Source organism: Gymnogyps californianus, chromosome 17 (genome assembly GCF_018139145.2).
Source record: "Gymnogyps californianus isolate 813 chromosome 17, ASM1813914v2, whole genome shotgun sequence".
Lineage (NCBI taxonomy): Eukaryota > Metazoa > Chordata > Aves > Accipitriformes > Cathartidae > Gymnogyps > Gymnogyps californianus.
This window is the reverse complement of record NC_059487.1, coordinates 13,491,624-13,515,818: the sequence shown is the minus strand read 5'-3', so window position 1 is coordinate 13,515,818 and position 24,195 is coordinate 13,491,624. Positions and strand designations below refer to the sequence as shown.

General features: G+C 42.6%; 1 protein-coding gene across 1 annotated transcript in view; it reads right to left on the bottom strand.

Moving 5' to 3' along the window:
• Nucleotides 1-24,195, bottom strand: part of CDH4 (cadherin 4) — a 468,444-nt gene that overhangs the window by 56,373 nt on the left and 387,876 nt on the right. The window lies entirely within an intron of this gene.

Genomic DNA, 24,195 nt, shown 5'->3' with positions numbered 1-24,195 from the left:
TGATTACAGAATAGTCGATTTTTATGTGAAAACAGGTGCAGAGGAAAAGATCCTCAATGCTGTGGGGAAAGTAACCACAAGCTTATCCTGTGAGTGAAGGATTTCAAGCTGGCTGGAAATTCTGACCCACGACATGAAACAAAGACATTTGAACACGAACGAGATTTGATCTTGTTCATTTTGTATATATTAATAATGCCAAAGATGTAACACACAAGAAATAAAAACATGCAGTTGATTCAACACTCGATTGTTGCACTACGTCTTGGTGTAGAAGAAGAAGAGATACAATTCAGACTGAATCTGATGGAAAAAACACGTAAGTCCAGAGCAAAATACGGTAATAAACTTTGTGATAACTTACCAAATGCAACACAGCTACAATCACTTAGATGGTACAAATCACTCACTGAACAAGATCTAGGATTAATGGAGGATAAAATGCTATACTTTTTGGAACGAGGCATCTCAGCTGTTTTTTAGGAGTTAATGATCCTAATATTTATATGTAGATAAATTAGATAAATATAAAAGAAAGATTTTTTGTTAAACATTGTATTAATGGATTTGAGTGAAGTCATGAATGGATTATTATGTGTACTCTTACAAAAGGAAGGCCATCAAAATAAGGTAATATTTGCGGAGAGCAGTCTTAATAGTGCAGAGCTTCCCGTGGAGCTTACTGATGGTTCTCAGCACTCGCTGCTCTCTGGGGTACAACATTTGGGGAATAAGAAACAGAGAGATCCCAGGAAAATATTGATTGCTATCTTGAGCAATCATAGGTTTGCAATAGAAAGTGGCTGCAGGGCATTTGGGCAAACTTAGTTTGGGTGATGATGTCTGCATCTTTTGGGTTCAATTGTGCCCAAAGACTCAGCAGAGAAACACTGCAACGAGGTCTGAAACCCAACCTCTGGTGACTCAGATGCTTTGCAGACGCCTTTTGAAGGATGCGATGCCAGCTCTACGGGAGCCCAGCTTCGGCGGGACTTCACTACCCTCTAGGGTATGTATTTTCTGCTTTGGAGAGTGAAGACCTGTATAACTCGATAGTTTCAGATGAGATAAAACTGGGGAAGTGAGGAACAGGAACGAATGGCTTCATGATAAATTGAAAAACTGCTGATAAACTAAATGACTGAGAAGCCAGGCTGGCAGAGTGCCACCGCGAGAATTCGCTGTGATGAGCAGGGACATTTTCCTTCCCATATTGGGCCTGTCAGCCTTAATCAGATCCCTGTTAGCAGAGTCACTGTATGTCCAGGTGAGACTACAAAGACAGCAGTCATTATCAGCCAGGAAACAAACTGCTCAATGTCAACGACAGGAGGAGAAGATCTGGTCAGAATAGTTTTTCAGAAAGTGCTCCAGAAGAAGTGTATTGATATACAAACTGTGAAATTTAAATGCCGTGTTTATTAATTTGAAAGAGGATGGAGTAGACCAAGAAGGATTTCTGATAATCCTAAAATGTCCCAGCTGTACAGGGAGACCTTTGGCAGGGCAACTTGGGCCCTTTCTTGTGACCGTATGTAGAATGAGGATTGAGCAGCAGCCACAAGCCATTTCAATAATTGAAGGCAGAATTTAATTTTCTCAGATCAGGGCCTTAATCAAGCAGCATTTAATTTCTATGCTTTTTGTCATCTAAGGGATGCACAGGATCTTTGCAAGTGTCAAAGGCCTTCAAGTGACCAGGAACAAGTTCCATCTTAGCAGGGGAAATTTTATAAAGGAGTCAGCACCGTAGAGACCCTCTTGACAACCTCCCAGGTTCTTGTAATACAGAATTAACTTCACATTGCCACAAGGTATGAAAGAGGAACTTGCCAACCACCTTCACGTGACGAAATGCAATTCTTGTGGTTATAAAATTGGAGGAAGGTAGCGGTTTCTTGGCTATTAGCTGCAAGAGGGAGTTTCAGCATTTCAGTTCTCTCCAATTCTGGCTACATTTCCTCTTAAAAAACATTTACGTATGGAAGTGCTGAATTTCATATGAGAAGCAAAATGACCCTGAATTTAGTAGCCCACATTAGAAAACACTCAAAAGTAACAGACTGAAATGAAAAACCGCAAAGCATAATTCTGCCAAGATAATTAATCCTTGTTAACCCATGACCTGATCATATATGATGCTGCTCTGACGAGCTTACTGAAATGCTATAAATAATGCCAGCATATTTTATTTTCTTTGTAGGCATAAATATTGACAAATTCATACTCATTAAACTTCTGTGAGCTGGGAATTATCCCCATTTCTCAAATGGGGAACAGGCAGAGGAATTAAGACTATTTTTTTGGAGGCATTCATCAGTTTGGTGAGTCCAGTTTGAGATGCTGAATACAGTTTTAAGCCTTCTTTATGCACAGAAGTAAAGCTATATTGATCAAATCCATACTGGCAACGCTACTTCCTTTGCCTCCACCCTCAGCTGAGACCTGTTTCTATGTGCAAGAAAGTCCTTTTGCTGAGATGCACCAGTTTCCTGAGCAGAATTACTTACAGCAGAAAGAAACTTTTTGCCACCGTAACCAGATTGATTCTAAGTTCTGGACAGCAGTTCATCGTTTTATATTCAGTGACAGAACTAGCCCAGCAAAACGTAACTGCAGACTAAGGATATAGTCTTAAAAAAATTATTCAGAGACAAGCTAGTGTATGAATTTATAGTGCCTTAGTCCCTCCACAGGATCTGCTTCCACGCTCCCCTTCACCCATAGTAAGCCTGGGGTATCTTATCCCACTTCAGGCTACCACGCACTAGCCGTAATTTGTTCAGGCTACGTTAGTTGCAAACGACAGTCTGTATTCTAGCACTGACACTTTCTGACAATTAGAAAGGAAAGGGTATGTTGTGGTACAAAGAATCCCTCAAAACTAAGTATTTTTGCTTTGGTCGTCATGTGGAATTCAAATGAAACCATCTCAGCTGTCTGTGGCCCCATGCTCTATGATCTCAGCTCCCTGTACGATACAAGGGAAACATCCCCAAAACTGCACCAGTATTTTCTTCAGAATCCAGTTTAACGTCTTACCCCTGCAGCAGATTTAGAAGGGGCTGATGAGATTCTAAGTTTAATGCTCTCCTAAACACTGGTGAGACATGTACTTTTGGAAAAGAAAATAAGTATTTATCCTACTCCTACAGCAGTGTATAATGTTAAACTTCTGTAGAGCTTCTCACCTCAGGTTCTGGAGGTGGTGTACAAACTTACACTAAGTAAATGTTAGATGCGTGTTGCTTTATCTCCTCCACTTCTCAGACAAAACTGTGCTGTGAAAGTAGAAGGACTAGAAGCTGATGGACTTCACTGCAAGCAAGAAGCAAGGCTGTAAGACCGGGCTCCATGTGGACCTGGTGGGACCATCCTTTTCAGGCAGGATATGAAGGGATTTAGGACTCTGGTCCTTGGTGTCTCCTACGAAGAAGCTGGAGGCTGTGATATGTATGTGTCAAGATTTTCGTGAGATGGATTAACTCCCTGTGGGGAATAAGGTGCGATCATGAAATGTATTTAATTTTATCATAAGTTGCACTCACATTTGTGTCTCAGGGGTGAAAAGGTTTTATCTCATCCCACTAACTGCAGTGTTTACCTCACTCTCGGTTAATGGGAGCTGTATGGATTTTTTATTTCTCTTTTCTCGTAGCAAATGTCAGAACAGTCCAGGTTTAGAAACGTATTATCTGACAGCAGAAACAAAGTGCTAACTCAAACCAGCTGTAACAGGTCCCTACCTCGAGTCTTTAAGGTCTCTAACTAAACCATTAGCCCATGGAGTCATTGATTTAGAGGACAGACCTTGCCCCACATAAAGTCAGCCCTGGCATTTTGAAGGGGTAGAAGTGGAAAACACAACGCACATCACAGAGATCCCGTTTTCACCACTCCATTCAAAACAGAAAAGACTGCCCTGGGCTGGCACCTTCCTCCGGTCTAAACACTAGAAGGTGTGCATCCGCGGGAGGGGGAACTATCCAGGTATTACTGCATTGCCTGCGGAGAGATGACGTGAGCCCGCGCTGGGGGCCTGGCATGCTGTGAGCAGGCTGGAGTGGGCACGAAGGGGGTGAGATGGATGCAGGAGAATCTCTTCAGGCAGTTTTCTCATTTGCTTTATTGTGTACATAAAACGGAGCCCGCTGTCCTCAGCTGTGTGGGGGCCAGGTTTAGCACAGCGGATGAACAGGGAATACCTGTTGTACAAAATCTTCCTCTCTCTCCTGGAAAGCCGCGGTGGCTGAACAGGCCCCCGGCTACGCTCCAGGGGCACACGGCAGGTGCGGATTCAGGATTTTATGGCTTTGCTTCTGGAGTGGCAGGCGGGGTTTGGGAGGGTCCGTACATTTGCCTGATGTTATTTTTCAGACTCTTTTTCAAGTGGAAGGGGACGTTGAACCCCATGCGCCCGGTGCTGCTCCCTGGGGCTGTGTGCAGCACATGGCGGAATTGTGCCTCGGTATTTTTATAAAAGGGAAAAAAGCAAACAAACAAAATCAACAGATGGAAATCCTCAGATGGAAGGGGACATACTGGTTATTTATTTAGAGAGCTGCTAAGGTCTAATGGAAATTTTCAAGAAGCATTCCATTTAGAACTAGCAGAGGTTTATTTAGCCCATATTTTCTGTTTGTTTTCAATCATTTTTCATAGCAAAGAACATTTGCTACCAGTGCTCATTCCTAGCATCTTCAATTGTATATTCCCCAGCATTACCCTGGTTGCTACGGAGACAACTGAGATGCCACAAACAACAGCAAAGCTCTTCTGGTGCGGAAGCAGTGCACCAAGGAGAGAAATATCCCTCAGAAACACGAGATCTTCCAGCCCTTGTACACAGGCGTGGAAAACGGGTGAGAACTGTAGGACCTATAACGTGCTGGATTCTGAGTCTAAACAAAGTGTTTCCCCAGAGTTGCTCCCTGTTGCCAGCTGCTTTTCAAGCTGCACAAAAGCCACAAACCATATTACTCTAGACTTGATGCCAAAGAACATTTTCTACCTGGATTTGAATAATGTGAATATATTAATTAAAGTTGATAATGGCTGATAATGATTTCCATCAGCAGTAGAATGTTGCTATATTTATCATTATCTATGAGATTCTCATACCTAACCGTAATTTATACAGAGAAGACTTGAAGTAACGTGACTTGCCATCTCAACAACTTTTCTGATAACACCTTTAAAGTCACAGAGCATTGTTTTCTCAGATGACAAGTCTATTTCTCAGTATGTGAAGGAAAGCAAAGAGAGGAGATCAAGATCCCCAGGTTTTGCTTTGAGCAGCTTACCCTTGAAAAGGAGTTGATTTTGAGACCGGCCACAGCACTGGCAAAAATTTGAGAACAATTTAACATTTGTATTTATTATGGACATTGCTTTGCAGAACTTTGACATGGTTTGCAGACAGAAGTAGGGCTTAAATTAAAGGGAGATGGGGAGAGGGAGAACAGAAACTCTGTGCTTGGTACTTTCTAAAAACCCAACAAGAGACACCTCTGAGGCTGGGGGAACTGCACCCCAGCTTCCCTGGCCTGAGCAGCACTGGCCCCAGTGGTTTGGGGTTGGCAGTCCTCACAGCTTCCCCTTGGACTTCAGGGAAAGAGCATCTCTCCTTAGGCTGTGCTCAGGGGTCCTTCGAAATGGGAGCTTTGGCAGCAAGAAGTAAGAAACATCTTGCAAAAGCCAGAGAGGATGCAGCAGGAAGAAGGCTGGAAGATGCCTTCTGCGACCCAGCTCTCGGGCTGGAAGGGTGGGCAAGGACTGGACCTTCTGTCAAGGGGAAAAGACGGGATGACCAGATCCCACTAAGGAAGCATCCAAATCCTCACACAGTGGTGGATCACAAAGGTCTACAACCCAGTGGGACAGAATTCATGGGATTGCCCTGGTACTATCTCGATCCGGATGCAGGAAGCATTTCTCCTGCTGCTGCTGTGCCTGGGCTCAGCAGGGCTCCTGTTGGGAGAGCCCCTTCGAGAAGAAAAATTAGAGAGTCAGACACTGAACGTCAGCCAGGAACTATGCTTTCATGGCAGCATAACCTAAAAACAGCTAAACTATATCTGACTTCAAAAATTCTTTTTTATACCAGGTCACTGGATATAGACATGCGACTGAAAATTCTGGGGAAAAAAATATCAAAATAAGCATTTCCTATAAAATAGGTCTTAGTGATATACAATTTCTAAAATATGAATTCATAAAATATGCAAAACAGATTCACTTTTAGTTAGTATGGACAAAACTCAGAAACATCAGTAACTGACAAACAGCAGTCAAAACAGTCTGCAAAATAAAATAGGAAAAACCATCCGGGAACCTCAAAATCTCTCAAAGCTGATGACATAACTGCTCTTGGTTTCAGCAGACCTGAAGGAATCTTCTTAAATATTTGTTGTTAAGGTAAATCTAAAATGATTGTCTAGCACAATGTTAATTACATTGTACAGCAATCAAAACAGAGACGCTGAGTCTAATGAATCCCTACTCTCACCTTTGGAACAGAACTGGAGTGTCTTGTTCACCTCCTTATTAGCCCATAAATATTCTAATTAGGAAGCAACTCCAGATGAATAGGATTAGCAATAAGGACATTTTAGACTAGGTACACAAGAGATACTCAAAACTCTCATGTCTTATCTAAGGCTCTCCTGACATTTATAATCATGTAGAAACGCTAAATTTACATAGCTCTGACTAATTAGACATGGTTGCAATTATGTTTGTGGGCTTCCTTTTTTCCTGCCCAAGTATAACTTACACTGTCAAAACAGGAAGCAGGAACTGAATAGAAGCTCAGCAAGAAAGAAAAGTATTTTCTGCTATTTATTTTTTGCTGGTTTTAATTTGAAATTCATATTTCAATGCCATTTTCTTTAGATCCCAAGCAAGAACTGGCTGTTATGGATCCAAGTCCAGATCACTGCTGCTTTAGATGTAAAAATGTGCTTTTTTTAGATGAGCAGCATCTCAAGAGCAGGCACTAAAACAGGCCAAATTCTGCAAAAGGTGATACATGCTCTGCCTGTAGTCAGTGGGTCGCTCCTGCTCTTGATGAGAGCAGTAAACAAAGAAACTCATTTCCTTTGAGGACTGTAAGCTCCCTAAAATTCTCACCCTGCCTATGTATTTTGATGACTGCCCTGTGTTTTTTGGTTTCAGTCCCTCTCCCCAGCCTGAAAGAGCCTGAGTCTGACATTTCTGAAGTAATTCTGTGTTTGCCTTCCTTGGCCTTCAGAAAGATGGCGAGAAGCAGGTAATCCATCAAGCTATATTTTCCGTGCAGCAAATGCCGGCATTATTGGGCAGGGATTTGATAAATGATGTGTACATTATAATAACTGAATTTCAATATATTGTCTTTGATGTCTATAATCACAGATAGAGTTCTTCCACCTTAGCTCAAACATAAATCAAAGTAAGTGATATGCATTCAATTCAACATGTTTCCAAATTTCTGTTTCAAAACTAAACCATAATAATGAAAACTCATCTGTGTCGGCAGACTTCACCTGCACAGAGCTCAGGCTGCAGTCAAGGTAGGTGGAGATGGCCATACATATGTATAAACTCTCAGGACTGGGGTATTAGGAAATTCCCAGGGCAAACAGCCACAAATCCATTTCATTGACTGCTTAAGGTCTAATTCTCTCTACTCCTAAATACTTTGTTTATTAGAAAACCAGCATCTTATTTGACTCCCATGTCACGTTTCAAGCTGCATGCAAATGATGCCAGCGGAGTTACAGAGCCCTTGGAAGCCAGGCTTCCTGGTGGCAAAGGTCAGTGGCTCTAGGCACAGCAGTACTAAAGAATACCTTCTGAATAAAGACTCATGAGGAATGAGAGAACAACCAAAGAACGGTATTGAAAACCTCCTGTTTACAGCTTCACTGCTTGGAACGTGGGAGAGGTGGAGAAACAACTGTTCTGCTTGTGCAGGTTTGTAAAAGCCAAAATGAATCAATTAAGACACCTAGTATCTTCCTTCTAGCAAACTGAAGAAAAGTGGATCATGCAGCAAACTGACTCACGTGAGCACTCCCAGACTGTTTAACGCACAGCCCAGATCAGTAACATCCACCAAGTCTAGGGTCAACCCAAAACCAGCTGAAACCCAAAGCCTGCTGAAGCCCAACTGCAGCCTTCCAAGGAATTTTACACTCAGGGTCCACTGAGCTATAAAGAGCTAGCAGGTTTCTGGATACCTGCATGAAATAAGTGCAACAGTCTGCTTCTAAAAGGATGTAACCAGCATGTTTTCTTTGGCTAGGACAACAGCCTCATGCCTGCCTTCTTATCAAGCTTTCTGATCAGGAGTTGTAACAGTCAAGATAGTTGGATCTGAAAGCTTACGATGACAGCCCAAGGAGTTGAAACAAAATCAATAACCATACAAACACCACTCCCATCCTCTGCTCTGCTATATTTAAGATCAATCAATATGCATAAACGACTAGTGCCAGGCACATCTGCACTAGTCTAGCACATAATCAACTTTGTCTTGTCTCAGCTTAATATAATTTTCCACCATATTAGCAGTCTTTATGATATCCTGTCTTTTCAAACAGACATAATGTAGAATCACCACATAGTTCAACTGGATTATTTGAGTCACACACAGACCCACACTCGCACACGCACACACACACAAATCCACTCTTCAGTGACAGCCTCCCTTCACTCCACTGCGGTTGGGATTATAGCCATGTTTAAAGTGTTTGCAAGGAGGTGACATTCGCGGCCATAGCCAGCTTTTACCGATACCTCTGGCAGAAAAATTTACGTGTGTGTGTATACGTATACTTAACAGACTGGGAAAAGAAATGAACAAACTTATCAAATGCCATGCTGAAGCATCCATTAAAAATTGCACACACTTTTAATGACTTGGGTGAGGGTTGCTGTTGCATAAATTTATTTAACGTTAATGTCCCTTGTTTGCTGTAAATTTCACACTGTGAAATTACCAGGGCAATTCTAATGGAGCCGAAGCCTCCAGCTGCACTCTATGATAAAGGAGGAAATAATTATGAATTCCTCTGGGAAGCCAAAGAAAGTCAAAGATCTCCTTCAAAACTGCTCCCAGATGAGCTGCTCATCAGCAAGCTCGGGAGGTGCAGAACCGCTCTCCAGCGCCGGGGGAAGCAGAACGAGCAGGACGCTCGTGCTGACGACGACTCCGCCACCAACTGACATTTAATTTGAAAGGATTGAAAGCTGGTGTCTGCAACAGCTTCTGCCAAGAAACGTATGAACAGTCAAGACAGAGCATGGAAGTGGTTTTATGTTCCAAGTTAGGATGATACTGTGTAATTTTACATCTAATCACCTAGCGCGAGACAACACCACCAAACACACAGCTCCAAGAGCTCATGCCTGAAGCTCTGACAGATGGCTGTATCATGCGAGGATGCTGAACTACACGGGTTGTTCCATCTAGAATGGCATTTTCTATATCCCTTTGAATCGAGAGCTTATAGCCTTTGCCAGAGTTCACATCAAAAGTGGGAAAAGGATAAAAAATACTAACTGCAGAAACTCCTTTGTGCCAACCTCCTTAATCTCCCATCCCTGCAAATGTCTCTTCCTCCCCTTTCTGTTTTATTCGCACCCTTGTCCTCCCTTGTATCTCCCCATTCCTGGAGAGGCAGAAGGCTGCAGGACAGATGTTTCTCCCTTCTTCTCCCTTCCTCCACATCATTATGCCTGGCCAACAGCGCTCTCCCTGCAGCGGGAGAGCCCACCTCGGCAGCGAGCAGATGGGGGCACAGCTGGAGACCCCAGCCCCTGCCTCCTCCCCGCCACCTTGCCTGGCAGTCAGCATCCTCCCTTTGGTCAGCTTTGAATTCAGGCCCAGTAAAGAGCGACCCAATAATTGGTCTGACTGCACCTCTGACATGATAAAACAACTCATTCCTGGTAAGGAAAGCAAAGAAACGTAAGAAACAAAATCACCTAATGGAACAGACAGGCAGCATTTATTCAGTCGCTCCCCGTGCGTCACTCTCAGTAACGTGTTGCAGTGTACTTCAGGCTTGTTTCCCAAGAACAAACATAATTCTTATTTATAATGCAAGAAAGGATAAAGCAGGTTTCCTGATTCTGATAAGTGACTCTGTGATTATTTCTTCAATAAAAACCATCATGTCTTTCCGATTATTCTTTCACATTTTATTCTGGTTTGGAACAGAGAAGGCACAGGCGAGCGTCGCTGTGCCTTGAGTCACTTCGTTTATTTTCTCATTTATAAAACCCAGGGACCCGCTAGAGAACACTTCAATGGTACTTAAGGACTTTTGAACACTGGATTGAACTTTGTGGACTGGACTTGCAGCAGTGTATAACCAATGCACGGCTACGGAGAGCGTCACCGTTTATCAGGTAATTGCATCCTGTGAGATGATAATGCACTGGCGGCAGGCTTGTGGTGTTATCACCGCAGATCATGACACAGCGCTCTCCTTGAATAGCAATCATCCGGCTTTCTGAATAAGCAGCGAACCAATATGCTGCTGGGAAGCCTGTCAGCAAAACGCCTGTACAGTGCATCAGCATGCTCCAGACGTTGGCTTGCTGTACCGAAAGGGGGTGAAAAATGTTAAATGAAATGTAATCACCCGCTTGGACTTTCTACTTACATTCAAATTTCTCTAACAAAAAATGTACCATATTATTTACTGTGTCTTCTTTTAAGGTAGCTGTCACCACACGATTTAGAAACACCAAACATACTAAGAATGGGATTTTCTGTGTCAAGATGTCCCATTGAAATTCAGACACCTCCTTCTCACAGTCTGTGCAATACTGTGAAGCAAACAGGGCCTGGACCTCATTGGAAAAAATCCCCAAACAAACTTTGTGTTTATGTAACGATGTATTTATTTAGGGCCACTCCAAACAGATACAGCTGGTTAGACTTGAAAATAACTGCCTGTGAAAATGCAAACAATAATTTATGTAACTTTACATGAGTTTTTGCAAGATGTTTTGATGCATTTTTCCCTGAATGCTCCCCTGCACATCTGGTTATTAAGTATGTAATTTAGCCTACCTTATTTCCTATGGACGTTGTAAGAAAAGCACCGTGCCTGTGCTCCTCTCTAAACCTGCCCTGGTACAGCATCTGGGGTCAGCACAATAATGCAAAATCCATTTCTCAAATCTGTCAGCCAGCCTTTGAAGATGCTAATACTGCAGGCAATGGTCACTCTCAGTTACATTAATAGGCTCTTATTGCGAACAGTGGAATTAGTTTTCAGAAGAACATCCCTAAATACCCATTTTGATATGGTAGGATGACAGTAGTGGCAAAGACCATATAGAGAACTCAAGGGGCCTGAGGATGAAAACTGGTGGAGAATATTATGACAAAGTGGTTTTTCATCAGAAGACGCTAAGAGTGAAACTGCTCCCAAGGAAGAGCATTTGAAACCTCTCCCTCACTTGGAATTTATTTTTACATTGCAAAATAGTCCCTTTTAAAATGGTTTTAATGGTTTGAGATAACTTTGACAAAAATCGATCTTTTAAAATGTCAAACATCATTTTAGAAGACCAATATCAATGTGACATTTTTGCAGCTATTAAAATAAAAATGTTGATTCTCTCCAGATTTTTTTCTGATTGGTAATTACGATTTTAAAAATTCATTATTTTGTCCTAATCTGGGGGTGGGAAACTCTTGTGGGGCATTTCCTGCCTAATCAGGATCATCTACATAAATGATTGCTGACGCTTCAATTTCTACTCACACATATAGCTGAGAGATTCTCCAGCTCTCTAGTCTGGGGGTTCACGGAAATGTTGCCATGGCCAAAGGAGCTGCAGGCGGGCCACCTAACCAAAGATCCATCCAGCATCCTGCAGCTTTCCCTGGTCTTCAAGCTATTTTACTAGCACTAGTGAAGTTCGCTCATGGCAAGTCAGTTTAGGTATGTCTATATGCACCACGGTCAGGGCCGTGATTGCTCTGCGAACAGCTGATACGTTGAAGTCGCGAGTTGTTCAGTGCCTCTCCAGCACACGCTGACGGAAGCTGCCTCCGCTTCTCATCTGTAGGGCAGGTTTTCTGATAGTGAGGAGCACTAGTAACCCTTCCAGATCTTCTCTTTATGCTCAAACATGCATTCATTCAAACCACCTCTGCTGATTTACAAGCAAATACTGTTCATTACCTTTTCTGTCAAACATCATGTCTTCTGATATCAAACATTAAGGGAGGAAAAATGCACATAATTTACAAATCTAATAACGCATTTCCCATCACACTCCTCTGCATTGCCATGGCCACAAAAAGATGGAATCAGCCAAGATGAAAGCATTTTCAGGGCTGAAGTTTAATGGCTAAAATAATTGCAGAAACATACACATCTCCAAAACAAACCACTTCCAGAATGAATAATGTGTGGAGTATCCTCTCATCTACCACTTCACTTCACCTCAGTACAAGCTCCCCCGTGAGCAAACCACATACAATATATTGTAGGGTATTTCAAACACTGCAGATCTGTACGGCTGGCCAGCTCCACTCTGCTGCAAGCAAACCGCAGGGTTTGCACAGTTAGAGAGAGAAGGATGCTGCCCTTCTTATCTCTCTGAAATTCACCTTCAGAAGGTGAAAACAATGCTTCCTAAGTAGGCATTTTATTTGGCATATGCTTGCTTGGGTGGTATCAAATCCTCCCTTTAGAAGAGCAGATCTTGACCAGAAAAGCTTTACCAATTCTGCAAGAGTCACTCGCTATTGACTTACAAACCCTGCTTCTCATCCTCAGGCAACAGAAATCAGCCTGGCCAGTTTACCCTGTTTGAGCATCTGCTCAAACCTTTAACCATTAAAACAAGATTCTTCCTCATAAACTGAGATGTAATTCCACATTGGTATGAATGTGAAACTGCAATCTATTTATTTTTCAGAGAGCTGTATAAATTAAGACTGGAAAGGCCAACTTATTGAATGTCTGGAGTATGAGTCACCGCACTTTTATCCAATTAGTTCCCCTTCTAAATTTTAGCCAGCAGATTTGAGGTCACTCAGTATGTGACCTGTTTACTTTAACTGAAAACTACATTTATTTTTCTAGAAAGGCATTTGGAACAGAAAGCATTTTAAGTGCAAAGAATGAATAGCTTGAATAAAACATCATTGTACTGACACATACTCTACTTAATGAGGATTTCTTACACTAAATCCCCAGAATTTTTTTAAAATTGGAATAACAGAACAACAATGAAAGGAAAACATTTAGCCTAAAAATTAGGAGAAAAAATGGTCAGGTTACCATGACAAAAGAAAAAAACGCCTCACTGCTCTGCTACTCCAAGCTCCTAGATGCTTTAATGTGCAATTCTGGGAAAAATAACACACAGCTCCTGCCTGCCTGCACATGACACCTTGCTGGCCTTATCCAAGAGACCGCCTCTCAACATGCAGTGAATGGAGAATATCCCAAACCTCGGTACCTGACGTTGTGATTATTTATAGCCAGTCTAGTGATGCTTGGAAGTGTCTAACAAGAACAGTTGTTCTTCCCTTCAAAGGACCACCTTTTTGGATACAAATTTGTACAGAACTCAAGGAATTAGACAGCATTCGTGGCGCAGAATAGCAAACTCCCACATTTTTGTCCCTGTGCACACATTTCTGCCTTTTTGGTAGTATTACATCCCCAGCAACTCCATACTCCATGATCCTGACACTGTCCCAAAGCTCTGATGAGATGTACAATAAAGACACTAGATATATCACCATTTTAATTATATTTTACAAAGCACATCATAGTCTCTCCATTGTTTATGCTGATGACTTTTCATTTTAAGAATACTTTCAGAATACAAGGCTCTATATCTGGTCTTCTGACAGTTACACTCCTTTGCATTTAAGCTGCCTTTTTCTTATGCTCTGTTAAGAAAAGTAGCTGCTGCAGACTGAAACATCCTGTAAACTCATTCGTGCTCTGGCAAATGTGTCGATGATAATATTTTAGTATGAAATGCAGCCAAAGAAACTTATAGGAATGGGTTGTGTTATTAAAAAAACACGACTAGGTCTACGAAGAAAGAGTTAACAAAGTCTCTCTTTAAAATGCTAATAACAGACAATGGTCTGTGGATAAGTTAATTAGTGGAGCCAGCTTGTGTTTAATTATTTCACTTGACCTGGTGCAGATTTAGACAATAATCCCTTTAGAGAGGGGAAGGGGCTGTTGGAAAGTATGTGATGTACCAGAAGAAAAACTTTAAATCTGCCTGAGCTGAGCAGGTAGTCTTCTATTTAAAATTGGAATGATACACTATTCTCCACTGTAAGACAAGCTCAAATGGAAAAAGAAATGCAGGTCTGAACCAGAGAGATTATGCTAAGGACCTGGTGAGCCTTACACTCTGATACTTAACTTCCCCCCCCCCATTCAGCTGGGATTTTACTATTGAATAATGTATAAGCCAACCCACTGTAGTCAGAGGCGGGATTTCATGAGCAACTTGAAACAAGTGCAACCAGACTGTACCAGAACTCTCTGAACATACTAAAATGTGTGTGAAGAAAGAAAAGAGTCTATAGACTATTAGTATATGTGGAATTTTCTTGTAGGAGAGGCTCTGAAGATTTCCACATTTTAAAAAAGAGAATGGATTAGGTTGGCTATCAGTCCTATTCTTGCTCAGACTCTATAATCGGATCCAATTAAACTCAAAGGTTTGTTTTATCTGAATAGGTCAACCCCAAATCATGTAGCTTTTCAATTTGGTAACATCTCTTCAATAGCTTGCCCAAATATGAATAAGAAGTCATTACAGTTTAACATGTGAATCAGTACAATCTCCTCCAGAGGCTACAGCATCTGAATGCTAGCAATACTTAAAGGAAGTACTGCGTCCTGTTACCTGGAGTACTGCATCCAGCCCTGGAGTCCTCAGTACTGGAAAGACATGGATCTGCTGGAGCAGGTCCAGAGGAGGGCCACAAAAATCATCAGAGAGATGGCACACCTCTCCTACGAAGAAAGGCTGAGAGTTGGGGTTGTTCAGCCTGGAGAAGAGAAGGCTCTGAGGAGACCTTATTGCAGCCTTTCAATACTTAAAGGGGGCTTATAAGAAAGATGGGGACAGACTTTTTAGTAGGCTCTGTTGTGATAGGACAAGGGGTAATGGTTTTAAACTAAAAGAGGGTAGGTTCAGACTAGATATAAGGAAGAAATTATTTACAGTGAGGGTGGTGAAACACTGGAACAGGTTGCCCAGAGAGGTGGTAGACGCCCCATCCCTGGAAACATTCAAGGTCAGGTTGGAAGGGACTCTCAGCAACCTGATCTAGTTGAAGATGTCCCTGCTCATTGCAGGGGAGTTGAACTAGATGATCTTTGGAGGTCCCTTCCAACCTAAACTATTCTATCATTCTATGAAGCCAGGTGTAAAAGAGAGTCTAATCCAAATAGAAAAAAAGAATTAAAAAAACAAATAGGGGAGCTACTCTGGCAGGCAGTAAATAGCTCCATATGCAGTGTCTGAGGGGGAGGAAACTCTTTGTTTCAGCCAAAGGATAGGACTCATTCTTGGTGGAATCACCTCCGCAGGAGATGTAAACCGGCTGTACATTTACTTCTATACACTGGTTCTCTCTGTTCTGTAGTTAGAGCACCCTTCTGCGCGCATCTTCACAGGGACTCAAACTGAAAAACTTCACAGAACAACTAGACCGATAAAAGCTGCACCATTGCTCTATTTGATCCTCTTTGTTAAAAACATAACTTGATGGGGAATGAAATGCCCTTGGACAGGAGCAAGGCCAAGACAAATGCAAACCATGTGTGGCAGAACACCTTGTCAGATATTTATTGCAGAGAAGCGCTTTGGTGCCGAGGTGGGCTCCCCATCAGCTCCTCTGACAGCTACATTTCACTGGAGCACAGGGACTGTCAGCCTCATCAGGAAAGATGAAGCCTCCTCAGCAACTGGTCTGCAAATGTGAAACGAACTTTTCAAGAGGATCAGCATGGCCACAAAATCACGGGACCTTCCTCATCCCTCACAAACAGTTCTGATGCTCTCCTCCTTCAAAAGGCAAGAGGAGCGGCAGACGACACAGTGTGTCCCAGCTGTGAATAAGGGACTTCGGCAATGCCAACAGCAAGGCAAAGAATTACTGAAAACAAGTTAAAAATTAGCATTAAAAAAATCGGTAGGACTGCTTATCCTAGTGACAGGTTGACCATGATTTTCCAAATCCCAAAGAGTTTGTGTTGCATAGACTGAAATAATGGGAAGAGCGTCATAAGGTTTCATGGAAACTATCAGACTGAGCAGCTTGCTTAACCAAACAGGCTCTGCTCTGCCATGTTTTTCCAGAGCATGCAAAGTACTCCTTCTCCAAAAGCAGAGGTGTCAAGGATTAAATATCACACTTCTATTGGTCAAGGATTAGCAATACAGGTGGCCATAAAACATGCTCTGCCTGTCCAGGCAGTACGATTAAATACATGCTTGTTGCGCTGCCTTACTTCCTTCGTTGGTGTTTCCCTTTGCTTGTCAATGTTATCAAGCTCCTAAACCCCCCAGTGATAAAAGGGCCATTAGTGTCTAAGCAGAGAGAGGATAATGAGTGAGTGTGTGCGGATGAAACCACAGCTAGGCTGAGCTTACACAAACTCACATTCAAACTGTGCCAACAGATCATCACAATTTGTGTAACCAGTTGGTCTCCAGCCCACTACATTTGAGTCCTCATCATCTTGCTGGCGAATTTTTTTTGGAGGTAAATACCATGGCTATTTTCCTCTCTTCTCATTGGACTCCCACAGGTTCCAAGCTATTTACCAGCCTCTTCTTTTGGAAAGCTCTTTTGTTCTTTAAAAGTTTCTCCTATCATCTCCAAATACTCTTTTTTTTTAGTGAAACACATACTCATGCTATTGTCTTCCAAGGCCCATTGCTCAGGGCCCTTCCTCTATCAGTTTTACTAGTCTACCTAGCTATCACGTTTTTGTTAAGGAAAAATAATCAAAAAAACCTTTCCATACACATGAGCTCCCAAAAACTGATTGACAGCATCATATTTAGAGAGTTGCAGCAATCATGCGGAAGACCGAAAGGTACAGATGATTCTGGAAACACCCACCAGAAAGACACACAGCCACTGCTATTCAAGAAATGCAAACTGGGAGACATATTCTTTCCAGGTACTGTAACAAGGCTTCAGAACCACTGACATAATTCCCTTCTTAATTAAAACAAATGGCGTTATTTCTATGACAAGGCTTCGCTCGCATCTTTCCCATCCTGCAACAAGGGCTACCGAGGAACCCATTCAGCAGTGCTGGACCAACAGCGCTCAGAGCAGATTCAAGCCCTCCCCATCTGCTAACTTCTGGTATCTCAAATTACTACAAGTGGCCCTCCATTGGGTGCACGACACATTTCCAGAGGCACTACATGGGGTTAATAAAATGAACCTTCTTCACTGATGAGTGGTAGTGCTCCGCACCATAATTTGCTGAAAAAGGTCATTCTTGTCGGTAACAAGAAATGAAATGCATGCTGGAACGATGGCGCAAGCTCAAATCAGACCTATGTACAATGGAGAAACATAAACCAGAATCAAGCATAAATCTACTGGCTAAATTCAGCTTATGGCTAATCAGCTCTTCCTTTGACAGGATATGCTGCTGTGGAAATAGGATAATTTTATTACTGAATAATTTAACCAGTTTTATCTTTAAGTAATGATTTCAGGCATATTAATATATAAAGCTTCAGTATTTACATTTTTGCTACCCAGACCTGAAAAATTACAAGGTATCAGGAATAACAGTATTCAGTGATAAATGACATTTATAGGGTGGTTTTCATCCCTTAGAATGACTTTGAGCTCCACAAATCCCTGTGACGGTGTGTGGCAGCCGGGCAGACTGCGAGGGCAGAGCCTGCTGTGCGACAGGGCTGGGGAGAACTGCCTCTCAATAGCAAAGGGAAACTCTTTTTGGAAACATTAAGGCCAAGGCTAGAAGGGACAAGTAAAACACAGAGTCTGACCTGCTGTATAGAGGATGCTACAGTATTTTACCTGCTTACCTCTGTTAAGACTCCAGTAGTCTATGTCTGGCTTGAAGACATGTTCCACAAAGACTTCCAATCACTATTTGAATGCTGTGAGAAGTGGAAAAGCCACTTACCCTTGGAAGTCTGTTACAGTCCTTCATCATCTCAGTCATTGGAAAATACTTTGGGAGCCTGCAAGTCTGGAAGCTAAATACAGGGACTTGTGCTCCAAATTCATAGAAATGGATGTGCTTCACTGGCCAAATAATTGCTAATCTCTCAGTCTCGTTCTCCTCCTGCGAGTTCAGCTGTGGATGCATTTTTCTGCACGTTTTAATGCAGTGATATGGGAACTTCATCTTTAAAAGCAAGATACTTGTGGCTCAGCAGAATCTAACCACCTTGTTTTAGTTCTTCTCCAGAAAAAATAATGGAGAGAACATGAAAACCAGAATCCCTCTCACTTTAAAGAACTCCTGTAATAGGTACAAATAGCAAACACTGTGCATGCTAGATTGTGCCTGTCAGAAGGTGACATCCCCTTACCAATTTTGCTTTAGTCCTCACTGCACCTTGGAGATGGCTAATTTGAGTGAGGAAAATGGCAAACAGAAACTCTTAGGATGCAGTCAAGCCATTTAGATGTCACTTTCCCTCATTCTTTGTATTTTGTCAGTACACATACACGACTGATAATCTGCACAGATTCACTCATATATCACTCGTATTGTGTCGAGATCCTTCAGCCTCACGCTGCAGCAGATGTTCCTCCAGCCCTGCTCAGAGGAGGAGGCGCAGCCTTGCAGAACATCGCATTGATATGCAGTGAGGGGAAATAATTAACACAGGCGACGATAATTTAGAACAGAATAAATTCCTTTTGTTATATTCCAGGGGTGGAAAAAGGATTGAAAGCTGCTGGACTCTCCTGTCAGAGGAAAGTTTCCTGGTACAGAAAGCAAGGCTCAGCCTGTGTTACCTGTTGGCTACACTTAGAGTATCGGCTGGCTGGAAGAGACAAACCCAGACTAAAACCTCTGCATTTGGGTAATCTCAATCTAGTGGATTGCTTTCTACAGGACTGTTTCACAAAGGATGAATGATAGCAGTCTCAATGGCTAAACTAATTCCTATCACCAGAGCAATGCCTTGTTTACTCCCGGCCAACATCTGGAATGAAGTAACAAGGAGGTTTTGAAAAGCTGCTGCAATGACCTGGAGATAAATGTACCCAAAATAGTTACTACAGATGATAAAAAACAATCCCCGGTCAGTTTTTGGAGAAGCAGAGTATGTTGGGTTTTTTTTTTTTAACATAACATTTCAAATTTCTGCTCTATCAGAAATGCCTAGTTGCACCAAAACCAGAGTGTTGGAAAAGAAATCAACTGTCTCTGCTAATAAGAAGAACTTTTCCTCTTCCCCACAAAAATCCTGCCATTTCATTCATAAATAAAATAAGCCACTAACTCAGTTGTTGGCAGGCTCTCCCTTTTATCTTTCACTCACTTGAGAAAGACTAGCAACATCACGTTTTCGGAAAGCCAAGTGTGGTAATCATAGAATCGGATTTCATGTATTTTTAAAAGCACTTGCAGCAGCAGAGATCCAATCACTTTTAAAAGAAATATAAACATACAGAAATTTGGAAGAAGCAACTCAGAGCTCCTGACTTTCTTCATTTCTTCAACACAAGATGAATGTGCTGGGAAGGGACTCCTTTCTAAAGGAGATCTCAAAAAGTTAGCAACATTACACTACAAGCACCACAGAGCCAAAATACTTATTATCTCAAATAAGCCTGGATGACATTTGAGATGTCTCGACATTTATTGGCCTGCCAGCAGACTCTGGGATCAACCAGCTCCTTTTCTCTCATCTCTTTTTTTTTCCTCCTGCTTGCTGAAAGTCTGTGTTCATAAAATATTTAGGGGAAGCTCTTCAGAGGATGATATTGCCTATACTATAGCCCCAGCACAGGTTTACTGTGCTACTGAGACAGATATTCTGCCACCAGAGAAATCAAAAGAGCTGATGGGGTTGAATTACTGCACCAGGAGCTCACCGTCAGACTGACAGTCTGGGCTCTATCCCCGCCTGGGATGCCAGCATGAGCGGCAGCGGACAAAATGAGCGAACATGCAGAACAGATCTGGTCCCTTTTGCATGGTTATAAGGAGAAATGTTACTTTTCAGAATGGAAAATAGAAATATGAATGTTCTGCCTGTTTCTGAGCGCCAGCTGGGGACAACTGACCTTTTTTTACCTTGTTGTTTTCTTACCAGTGGAAAAAAAAAGTGCAACGAAATCCAGAATTCAGGTGCATTGCTAAATTAAGCTATCAGTTGGGGTAGCATCTCCTGGTAGTATCACCCATTTCTGCAGCAGCCTGCCATAAATGAAATAAGCTGGCATGGTCCCCTCCTACCCCTGAACTTAGTTACAACCTGTCCATCTCGTGTTCACAGCCTTCCCTATTAATCCACACATTTTGTGCTCCCACCACTATTTGATCTTTCTCTCCTAGTTTCATTAAATCAGCTACAGATTTCCTACATTTCCCTGATGTTTTCCTGTATTAGAGCAAGTATCTGCTTTTAACCTTTTCATCTAAGCCTGGCTGTCTGAATGTACCTTTGAACCTCTGGCGCACTCTAAATCCCTATCATTTTCCCTATTAGTTCAAGGGATGGATGTTCCTTTGTTCCACCTTTGGCATTTCTCACCCTTAGGCATCCAGGAGCTTAAATCAGGCTGTTGCTAAACTGTCCTCCTTTAATAATTTTTATGAAGTACAGTCCAATTATCTTTATCTTCCTTGGGGATCCATTCAATTAAGCGCAGTCGTAATGAGTGCATGGACACAGAGCATTGTAACCGTATTTACATCCAGATTAATGGGAACCAGGTAAGATAACTTTAAAGCCATCAATATTTTAATACCTTGGCTTTTCATTTTGCTATCTTCAGTGTCAGACACATTTAGAGAGACCAGCACAATTTGAGAGGCTGAGTTTTTAATTTCCTCCCTGGTTTGTGGAAATGAGGGTTTAGAAACAGCAGCAAACTACAAGAATTTGTCTTAAAATAGGTTTCTTGCAGGTTAATCGAAACACTTCTCATGACACAAAACAAGCTGGAACGCTTTGTCCAGTTTCTTGGTCATTTCATGAATTGAAGGTAATGTAAGAAACCAGTAAAGAACCAATATTTAAGTGGAGATGCTGAAAGCACTGGGAAGTCTCATTTAATGAGCATGCAACAGAAATGCTGAACTAGAAACACCAGTTCTGAAGTGACTTTTCTCCTCTCTGAAAGACAAATGCTGGATCTGGAACATGGACCTGTCTGTCAGATACGGAATAGCTTTGACAGTTATTTTCGTGCCTGCTTTGAGGTGCCTCTGCGTTGCAGGAGCAAGGTAGAAGGGTCCAACGGAGACTAAAAACCTGGTTCTGTTTCAACACAGCTTAACATAATGGTGTCATAGGCACTGATAAACGTGTCAATAAGCTTTTGGAGAAATAACTGGTATCCAGGGAATTTATCTTGGTTGTAGTAGTTTCAGCTGAATAGGTCAGATTTGTTAACATTTTAATTTACACAAATCTGCATTCCAAATACTGCTCTTCGGCTCCTTTTCCTAACAACAAGAAAATGTCAGCAGCGAAACCAAATTTACTCCTCTAATAGCTTTCTCAAGATTTCAGGAAAAACAAACAAAAACAAAAAAACAATCTGTGGTACTGTTATGGGAGTGCTTAAACACATTTTTCAATTTAGACCTAACACAATTTTATGTTAATAAAACAGAAACTATTGCCAATTCCAGATGTAATCCTGAAACGCAGCAAAGAGCGCTGGGAATAAGCATGTCCCATAGCTTCAGGGCAGCCCCAGGATTGTGCCCAGAGCTGGTTGTTCTGCCTCGATCCAAGTGTCCCTTGCCCAACCTGGTACTCAGCTTGGGACGCTCAACTCTGTATTTCCATACATAACATGCCAGCTTGCCTTGATTTCCCAGAGCCAGTGCAAAAGGGGAACTAACATGAACCACATGGCTCCCCTGCAAGTTTTTAAAATACTTCAGACTCAGTAAGATAAATCTGAAAAAAGACGACCGTTCTGCCTTATCCTTTCCCCCTAATTATCACCTGCCTCTTTTTTCAGCTGATTTGCTGAGATTAAAACCTCTCTCCCACCAAGCTATCCCAATCTATGTCTCTGAAATTAATATAAACCGACGACCTTTCTCTACCAGTAAAGCTCTGCCTTAAAATGCTGGCCCCCCACTGATGTCAAGGGGGCAATAATAGTTCTGTCATTTCCATAAAATCAGCATTTTCCTGCCAGAATTCAGATCTCTCCTCCGAGTACTCTGCCACCATCCCCCCGAGGGCTGCCAGCAATCTCTACAGCACTTGTTTCTCCTCTTCGACTGCAAGCACGCTGCAGGCTTCAGCATTACCTAGGATAATCTACCTGCTTAATATTCAGCTAACTTTCCAGTTCTCTAAATAAAAAGAGCAGGAAAAGGTCAAATCTGCCCTAGGTTGTGCTTGCAAAGTCTGCCACGTCAGGTGGGAAGGAACAGGCTCTGGTGCACCTCCTGCTCCCCCAGCTCTGCTTCTTGTCTTCACATCTGGAAAGCTCTCCGCTCACCCGACCTTCTCCTTGGAAAGCTGTTTCACACAGCGTCTACCCCCGGTCGGCTCGCCCTGAAACTGTGCCTTGGGCAAGCCCCAAACCAGCGCCGTTCCCAGCCAGCAGCCCCCGTCCCCGTGCTGGTCCCGCCGGCTGCCCCGGAGCACTCCGCTTGCTGCTGAGCTGCTGCCAGTGCTTTTATCCACTCTCAGCAGCAGCTCCGCAGCCGCATTCGGGATTCCTCCCAGAGCCGCCGTGCAGCTCTGAAATAAAAAAGCGGCCCCAGACATGTGAATGAGATGGGCACAAACCCCAGCGCAGCAATGCCCGTCGGCTGGCACTTGGCAGAGTGCTCTGCAGTGGCGCCAAAAAAGTGCTGCTGGGGCTGATATGCAAGAGAAAAAAAAAATCTCTGAGGTGCTGGAGGTTTTCACTCCTCTGAGTTTGGTGTCCCAGGCAGGAAACCCATGCACGTGCCCGCATGTGGGGCCTCTCGCTCCCTCCGCCATTGGTCATGGGGGAGGAAAGGAGAGAAAGGAGAACAAAACCAGTTTCTGGTGCCTTCTCTCAGAAATGCAGCACGCTGGGCTCTCTCAAAATGGATTTCACTGGACTTTATCTCTGGGGACTGCCTGAACTTAAACATCTGAGCCTAAGACTATATAAGTCCCTACTTTCGTGTTTGCCACACAGCCGTACTATCTGTGGCTGGTTGCTCAATGAACAAATGAGCCTTCCCATCATTTAGTTGATCAAGATCTCCTAATTGCATTGGACAGGTGACACTCCACGAACCGCACAGTCCAATGGGGAAAACCCCCAAAACTTAAGTTCCCCCTCTCCCTCACACCCATTGACCCCCGTCCTCTACTTCCCCAGTCACTCCAACCCACCACCGATGCTACGTTGATTTTTGTTTAATGTGTGAGGTATAAATGCTTTGTCCTTGAGCTATACTCACAACCAGAGAAGGCAGAACTCTGAGAATCAGACTATTTAGCTTATACTGGCAGAGTATGTTTTTGTCAGTAAAAATGAAATTTCTTCTGCATTTGGAAAAGCTGTATATTGTAAAATGCCAGGAAGAAGAGGCATGAAAGGCAGAGCCTCACACAAAACCAAAATCACTGGAAGACATTTTCCAAGTTTGGAAATGACACAAGAATGCCATCATGCAGCATGCAAAGCGTGTTGAGTATAGGCTGTGTAACTGCTTCCAAAGGTAACATGCAAAGAACTAAGCAAGACAGGTCTAGAAAGGTGTCTGGCACTGTATTTGTCCCCCCGACAGAAAGGGGACAAATGCCAATTTATTCATTCCCCTGCTCCTTCTGGAGTATTTTCTACATCTTTGAGTTGTACAAATTTACGCAATGAAAATATCAGCTTCATGAAGTTTGAAGATTTTCCCAGGGTTTCATCGACTCATATGGATTAAGACAAAAATATCCCATCAAAGCCATGACGCCCCACAGTTGCTGCAGAAACAAAGACCACGG